The 6,477-nt window shown below is 41.3% G+C and overlaps 1 pseudogene; it reads right to left on the minus strand.

Annotated features, from left to right (window-relative positions):
• Positions 1–3,081: 3,081 nt before the first annotated feature.
• Positions 3,082–5,592, minus strand: LOC113938459 (annotated as a pseudogene).
• Between the last annotated feature and the right edge of the window lie 885 nt (positions 5,593–6,477).

Consider the following 6,477-nt stretch of genomic DNA (forward strand, 5'->3'; position numbering starts at 1 on the left):
GCATTTGACTTCTTCTTTGCCGATTCGGATGCCTTTTATTTCTTTTTGTTGTCTGATTGCTGTGGCTAGGACTTCTAGTACTATGCTGAATAGCAGTGGTGATAGTGGATATTCACTGTGGGTTTTTCATAGATGGCTTTTATGATATTGAGGTATGTACCCTCTATCCCTACACTCTGAAGAGTTTTAATCAAGAAAGGATGCTGTACTTTGTCAAATGCTTTTTCTGCATCTATTGAGAGGATCATACGGTTCTTGTTCTTTCTTTTATTAATGTATTGTATCACATTGATTGATTTGCAGATGTTGAACCAACCTTGCAGCCCAGGAATAAATCCCACTTGGTCATGGTGAATAATCCTTTTAATGTACTGTTGTATCCTATTGGCTAGTATTTTGGTGATAATTTTTGCATCCATGTTCATCAGGGATATTGGTCTATAATTTTCCTTCTTGATGGGGTCTTTGTCTGATTTGGGGATCAAGGTAATGCTGGCCTCATAAAATGACTTTGGAAGTTTTCCTTCCATTTCTATTTTTTGGAACAGTTTCAGAAGAATAGGTATTAATTCTTCTTTAAATGTTTGGTAGAGGGGCGCCTGGGTGGTTCAGTCGGTTAAGCGTCTGCCTTTGGCTCAGGTCATGATCCCAGGGTCCTGGGATCGAGCCCTGCATCGGGCTCCCTGCTTAGCCGGGAGCCTGCTTCTCCCTCTCTCTCTGCCTGTCGCTCTGCCTACTTGTGTTCTTGCTTTGTGTCAAATGGATGAATAAAATCTTTAAAAAAATAAAAATAAAAAATAAATGTTTGGTAGAATTCCCCTGTCTTCCCCCCAGTAGTATTCTTAAATACATCAAAATACAATCCCTTCAAGGGCTTGTAGGGTTAAAATGCAACCATATTATCTCTTTCTGATAGTCACTGGTGAAACTGATAACTTAGTAAATGATGTTACCTGATAATATTTAGATATTAGCTAAGGCACTGATGTAAATATATGTATTAATAAATAGAATATGCATGTGGTATTACTTACAATATTTAAAGAGTATAAGTTAGGACTAGATAACCAGGAATGTCGACTTGCTTTCTTCACCTAATTTATGGTACGGTTTCTAAGCCAACAGCCACACAAGAAGATCCATCAGGTAAGCCGAGAAAGGGTTATGGTCAGTTGTCTGCTAAGATGGCTGCCAACCATTCCTTCCCTCCCTGGATGTTCATGTTGTGCTTCCCATCAAGAGGTGGAGTTTATTTCTCCTCCCCTTGATCCTGAGGCTGGCCTTGTGACTTGCTGTGACCAAGAGAATTCTGCAGACACAATGCTGTCTGAGCCTTGTAAGAGGCCTTTCACAGCTTCAACAGCTTTTACTTTCACTCTCCTAGAGCTCAGAGCCACCATGTGAGGACCCTGCTGAGAAGGGAGACCAGCCAACCCCACATCCCTTTCCAGCCTTTCCAACCAAAGAGAGGCATGGGGGTGGGATGCCATCTTGACCCTACAACCCCTGTCAACATCCCCTTCCTTAACACCTGTTGGAAATGGGATAAGCTGTCTCCCAAAAACCCTGTCCAATTCATACCATCATGAGCGCACAGTTGTTGTTTTGGACGAGTTCAATTTGGAAAGTTTTGTTACACAGCAGTACACCCCTAAAACTAGGGATAGCACTGATCTACATTCTTGTCTGAGCTCTCTTCCTGTGTGGTCTCTTCTTTAGATTAGGACAGGCCAGGAGAAATCTGGAGTGCCTCTCTCTCCCCATTGCTCATACTAGACACTGCTGGTTGATACAACGCTCTTTCCCGTTTAGTCCAGATTCTGCCTTAAACCTCACCACAGAGCTCTAGACCACAACTACTAAGTCATGAGTGTAGGTCTTTGAACTGAAACTATTTGCCATTCTAGGATTAGTCATCATGTTTTGAAAGGAAAGAGGGTTGGTGTACCCTAGTAATCCATTAGTACCTTCTAGAGCCACAGAATGCTAAAGATGATAGAACTTTAGAGATCCTCTAACCTAGTGGTTCTGGACCCTGGCTGCAGATTAAAATTACCTGAGCTGCTTTATTGTTTGTTTTGTTTTGTACTTTCAAGACAGACTTTAAAAAAATAAACAGAATTTAAAAATTTTAACGTGATTATAGATTAATGTAATATGATAGACACCCTAAAGCTCAAAGCTACAAACATAATTCAGATTACAAAACTGATCTGACCAGGTTACAAACCTAAAACATAACCTTTTTAATTTTATCCAAGTAACTGCAAACAAATTTCTCTTTAAGGGCATCAGTGCAGACTTTTATAAAAATTATTTTATCTGGAATTACTTAAATTTTTAACCATTCTAAAAGTATGAAAATATAAACATTTTGGTGTATTTTTTCCATACATTTTGAGCAGAGAATACAGTTCCAAGTAGGTATTACTATTCATGATTGAGAGAAAAATATGTTTCAAATACAAATTCACCACCTTACTGTAGGAAGGATTAGAGGTGAAAAGATGTATCTAAATTCTTCTGAACTCTTCCTATTTGGTGTAGTGTGCCTTCTCTCCTGTACTTTTAGGGTAAATACTTTATAAACAAATGTGGCCATATGCTAATGCTACATTTCTTAGGATTAATGAAGAAAAATGAGGTAGAATAGACTTCAGGTAAGATCTCAGAAATGACATTTCATAGCCTGGGCTCTATATTTAAGTGTGCACTAACCTTTACGATAAAAGGTATTTTCAATTATACTAGTTTTTCCAGTAACACTAGATCTGCATTGCCGAGGACCCATTTCTTAATGCAGAAACAGACCACAATATTTCTATAACTGTTCTTTAAAATTATTCAAACTCAGGAACATCTAGATGCTAAACTGACTTGAAAATAAAGACGAGTTTATAAAACTGGGCTGTTTTCATGTTTTTTGTTTTTTGTGTGTTTTTTTAACAATAGAATAGATAGTTCTCTTGGTGACTGCAGACATGTTGGGCTGTTTGGTGGTATTCAGAACCACTGCAGTCATGGTGGTTTTCCTGATTGGCGTGTGGTTTTCAGTAATTATAAGGAGTTACTTGTCGGAAGCTACTGTCCAACCAGCAAGGTTGCCTTTATGCCTCTATCGCTTTCAGGATCATTAGTACCTGTGCATATTTTCCCCAAATCACCTTGCATCCTTGTGTCACAAGACCCAACTCACTCACGTTCATCTCCATGACAGTGCCTTTGGTAATAAACACCCAAAGTTGTACATAGTGGGGATGAGGGATTCGTTTTTACACCAAGTATTGGCAGGCAAAAGGCGGCTTTCAATTCAGAATGTGTTACGTGGGCCTCTTGGCAACGTAAGCCCATTGGCCTAACGAACCTCTCCTATTTAGGGGGTGTTCGAGGAAAGCCATCTCCAGCAAAGCAGACTTTAGTAACCACCCTCTTCCATGCTTTGTTCATTCTCTTTCCTGCTTGAATAACTTTTGATACTTCTGTTTCTCCCTGGGCATGAACTTTGGGCAAAGGGACTTCCCATTTGCCTGCTTTCTCTTGGCGTTTTTGTTTCATCATCTTGGAAGGGACTTTAGCTGGGGACTGTCCCTTCCCGTCCAGTAGGCATGGAACACCACTCCTCATAGAGTCTCGCCATCATTCTTTTGTTGGAGGCTTCTCCTTTCATGCATCTTGATGGTCTTTTTCATTTGTATTTTCTCAGCCTGGTGCTGTTCATGGTAGAGCTCGGCTTTCAGACCAATCATCTTTTTTGCCTTCTTTGAACATTCTCAAACCTCCAGACCTTCTTTCTTCCTCTTTTTCTCCTGGTAATCCAAACGATGGCCACAGTGCTTTTGGTGTGACTCAATATATTGGTTTTGTGGCCTGGTGATGGGGCAGAGCTGCTGCTGCTGGTGTGAAGAAGCTCTCAATTTTCTAGTCTCACAGACCCAGGAGCTGACTCCGTGCAACCCCGAGATGGGAAAGAGACTCCCTGTGCTGCTCTAAAAATTGAACCCCACACTGGTTCAGATTCAGTTGAGCCTCATTATTTTAAACTATGCTTATTTCTTACTAGTAAAGAAACTTGACTTCACAAATTGGGGCCTGAAGGAGCAGATCACAGCTGGCCGAACCCTAATGAGGAACTATTTGGAGGGTTTGTGGGATATCGTGGGCAGTATGTCCAAGGACACAGAGCACTGGAAAGGAGGGGGAGGGTAGGCTTCCTAAGGGGGAAATGAGGCTTCCCCTGAGGGAAAAAGGAGGGAAGGGCAGGCACTCGGGAGAGCCAGCTCCTGGGCCTGAGGGTAGACCTCCTTTCCCTTCTGTCAGAAAAAGCCAGGAGCTGCTCTGTGAGGGCAGTTTTGATATATGACTCCAGATGTGAGTGGAAGATACAGTGTGTGTTTTGAGGTTTTTCCTGTGGAGAATTTCTCAGCCTTCAGACCAGATTGTCAAAGAATTGAGACGAAGTATGAAGCGCATAAGAGATGTGTTTGACACAATAGGGTCAGAAAAATTCAAGGCGCCCTCTCTCCTGGCATGTTTGGTAGGAGCCCTAAAATACAAGAAAGGGACTAGAAACCTTATGACAGTAAAATTTTAAGGCTTCATTTTTTTCAGTAAAAGATGACTTGCTGTCAGGTGTGTGACTTGGTAGCTTTAGGGCAAATATATAATAAATCTCGCCTCCTTCCTGAAATCTGAAGAGTTTTCTGCATATAAATAAAAACCACGAGTGCGATAAAATTGCTTCTGTGTCCTCACATGAAAGGTGTTAAGAATTTTCAGACTGTTACCATAATTAAAGTGTTTGGGATGAAAAAACTCTTACTTGAGTATCTCTTCTCCTATCCTGTCTTAAAATGCATTTCTGGAGAAAAACACACTCACCCACTTCAGTATTGTTTTGACCCTACTTTGTAGTTTGAAGAAACTTTACAGCTTTCAGTGACAGCAGGAAAATTGTCTTGTAGTTGAAAACACTACAAACCACAAAGGGCATTGGAATTTGCAAAAATGAACCAGATTTCTCTTCACAGCTTCAGTCGAAAGGGGCAACTTCTGAAGAACTCATTTTTGTCAGTAAAGGAACTGCCTGGAGACCTTCTTTCTTTCTTTTCCTGGGTCTGCTTCTTGATCTCCTGTCTACAGGGTCACCGTGCCTGACTTGCTCTTTCTACAGGTTTTTTTAAAATTGCTTTTTGTATTTGCTTTATATACTAACCATGGTTTTTATTCCACAAGCATAGACTAACAATGGGAGAGGGATCATTCCTCAAGCGAATACCCCTATCTACTTACACTTCTGAGTATCACAGTGGCTACCTCATGGGTCATCCCGGCCCTGTCCCACCTGCTTCAATCATCCCATGCTCTCTCAAGATTTCGTAGTCAGAACTTTGACTCTGTGTATGCCCCACCTCTACTCAAAAATTTAAGGGACTCCCTTTTGCCTACAGAATAAAGCTCAAAGCCCTTAGCCTGGCCTTCAAGACCCTCTATAATCTAGTTTGTTATCTCTGGCACTCACCTCACGTGAAAACTTGGATCCAACTTTGCTGCTTTGCCTGCTCCTATGCCCGTTTCTGGCACCTTGGCTTTCATCCTGCCAGAAATGTCTTCCTCCCTCAGGTATGATTCCTGCAAGGTCCAGCTCACTTCCACCTCTGCTGGGAAGCTTCCCCCAGTTAGCCTGTTCAGATCCCTTGAACTTTAGTGGGAATTATTTGAGACTTAGCATACCCTGACTTATATTTTTCTTTTTTTTAATTTAAATTTGGTTAGCCAACATATAGTACATCATTAGTTTTAGATGTAGGGTTCAGTTATTCATGAGTTGCCTATAACATCCAGTGCTCATCACACCACGTGCCCTCCTTAATGCCCATCACCCAGTTACCCCATCACCGCCATCCACCTCCCTTCCAGCAACCCTCAGTTTATTTCCTATAGTTAGAAGTCTCTCATGGTTTGTCTCCTTCTCTGATTTCTTCCCACTCAGTTTTCCTTCCCTTCCCCTATGATCCTCTTTACTGTTTCTTATATTCCACATATGAGTGAAACCATAAAATTGTCTTTCTCCGATTGACTTATTTCGCTCAGCATGATACCCTACAGTTCCATCCACATTGATGTAAATGGTAAGATTTCATCCTTTTGATGGCTGAGTAATATTCCTCTCTCTCTCTCTCTCTCTCTATATATATATATATGTATATATATGTATATCTCTCATTTTCTTTATCCATTTATCTGTCGATGGACGTCTGAGCTCTTTCCACAGTTTGGCTATTGTGGACATTGCTGCTATAAACATTGGGGTGCAGGTGCCCCTTCGGATCACTACATTTGAATCTTTGGGGTAAATGCCTAGTAGTGCAATTGCTGGGTCATGGGGAAGCTCTATTTTTAACCTCTTGAGGAACCCCCATACTGTTTTCTGGAGTGGCTGCACCAGCTTGCATTTCCACCAACAGTGTAAGAGGGTTC

This window comes from Zalophus californianus, chromosome 8 (assembly GCF_009762305.2).
Source record: "Zalophus californianus isolate mZalCal1 chromosome 8, mZalCal1.pri.v2, whole genome shotgun sequence".
NCBI classification, from domain to species: Eukaryota; Metazoa; Chordata; class Mammalia; order Carnivora; family Otariidae; genus Zalophus; species Zalophus californianus.